This window comes from Oncorhynchus masou, unplaced genomic scaffold, assembly GCF_036934945.1.
Source record: "Oncorhynchus masou masou isolate Uvic2021 unplaced genomic scaffold, UVic_Omas_1.1 unplaced_scaffold_709, whole genome shotgun sequence".
In the NCBI taxonomy this organism is placed as follows: domain Eukaryota; kingdom Metazoa; phylum Chordata; class Actinopteri; order Salmoniformes; family Salmonidae; genus Oncorhynchus; species Oncorhynchus masou.
The window spans coordinates 81,372-83,545 of record NW_027013555.1 but is presented as its reverse complement, the minus strand read 5'-3'; positions in this window follow the sequence as shown (position 1 = coordinate 83,545).

Below are 2,174 nucleotides of genomic sequence, written 5' to 3'. Positions count from 1 at the left end.
CTGAGCTAGTCTAGAAGGACTGTTGTCTTCTGTACCACAGGAAGCACTGAGCTAGTCTAGAAGGACTGTTGTCTTCTGTACCACAGGAAGCACTGAGCTAGTCTAGAAGGACTGTTGTCTTCTGTACCACAGGAAGTACTGAGCTAGACTAGAAGGACTGTTGTCTTCTGTAACACAGGAAGCACTGAGCTAGTCTAGAAGGACTGTTGTCTTCTGTACCACAGGAAGCACTGAGCTAGTCTAGAAGGACTGTTGTCTTCTGTACCACAGGAAGCACTGAGCTAGTCTAGAAGGACTGTTGTCTTCTGTAACACAGGAAGCACTGAGCTAGTCTAGAAGGACTGTTGTCTTCTGTACCACAGGAAGTACTGAGCTAGTCTAGAAGGACTGTTGTCTTCTGTACCACAGGAAGTACTGAGCTAGTCTAGGAAGACTGTTGTCTTCTGTACCACAGGAAGCACTGAGCTAGTCTAGAAGGACTGTTGTCTTCTGTACCACAGGAAGCACTGAGCTAGTCTAGAAGGACTGTTGTCTTCTGTACCACAGGAAGCACTGAGCTAGTCTAGAAGGACTGTTGTCTTCTGTAACACAGGAAGCACTGAGCTAGTCTAGAAGGACTGTTGTCTTCTGTAACACAGGAAGCACTGAGCTAGTCTAGAAGGACTGTTGCCTTCTGTACCACAGGAAGCACTGATCTAGTCTAGAAGGACTGTTGTCTTCTGTAACACAGGAAGCACTGAGCTAGTCTAGAAGGACTGTTGTCTTCTGTAACACAGGAAGCACTGAGCTAGTCTAGAAGGACTGTTGTCTTCTGTAACACAGGAAGCACTGAGCTAGTCTAGAAGGACTGTTGTCTTCTGTAACACAGGAAGCACTGAGCTAGTCTAGAAGGACTGTTGTCTTCTGTACCACAGGAAGCACTGAGCTAGTCTAGAAGGACTGTTGTCTTCTGTACCACAGGAAGCACTGAGCTAGTCTAGAAGGACTGTTGTCTTCTGTACCACAGGAAGCACTGAGCTAGTCTAGAAGGACTGTTGTCTTCTGTACCACAGGAAGTACTGAGCTAGTCTAGAAGGACTGTTGTCTTCTGTAACACAGGAAGCACTGAGCTAGTCTAGAAGGACTGTTGTCTTCTGTAACACAGGAAGCACTGAGCTAGTCTAGAAGGACTGTTGTCTTCTGTAACACAGGAAGCACTGAGCTAGTCTAGAAGGACTGTTGTCTTCTGTAACACAGGAAGCACTGAGCTAGTCTAGAAGGACTGTTGTCTACTGTACCACAGGAAGCACTGAGCTAGTCTAGAAGGACTGTTGTCTTCTGTACCACAGGAAGCACTGAGCTAGTCTAGAAGGACTGTTGTCTTCTGTAACACAGGAAGCACTGAGCTAGTCTAGAAGGACTGTTGTCTTCTGTACCACAGGAAGCACTGAGCTAGTCTAGAAGGACTGTTGTCTTCTGTACCACATGAAGCACTGAGCTAGTCTAGAAGGACTGTTGTCTTCTGTACCACAGGAAGTATTGAGCTAGTCTAGAAGGACTGTTGTCTTCTGTAACACAGGAAGCACTGAGCTAGTCTAGAAGGACTGTTGTCTTCTGTAACACAGGAAGCACTGAGCTAGTCTAGAAGGACTGTTGTCTTCTGTAACACAGGAAGCACTGAGCTAGTCTAGAAGGACTGTTGTCTTCTGTAACACAGGAAGCACTGAGCTAGTCTAGAAGGACTGTTGTCTACTGTACCACAGGAAGCACTGAGCTAGTCTAGAAGGACTGTTGTCTTCTGTACCACAGGAAGCACTGAGCTAGTCTAGAAGGACTGTTGTCTTCTGTAACACAGGAAGCACTGAGCTAGTCTAGAAGGACTGTTGTCTTCTGTACCACAGGAAGCACTGAGCTAGTCTAGAAGGACTGTTGTCTTCTGTACCACATGAAGCACTGAGCTAGTCTAGAAGGACTGTTGTCTTCTGTACCACAGGAAGCACTGAGCTAGTCTAGAAGGACTGTTGTCTTCTGTACCACAGGAAGTACTGAGCTAGTCTAGAAGGACTGTTGTCTTCTGTACCACAGGGAAGCACTGAGCTAGTCTAGAAGGACTGTTGTCTTCTGTAACACAGGAAGCACTGAGCTAGTCTAGAAGGACCGTTGTCTTCTGTATCATAGGAAGCACTGAGCTAGTC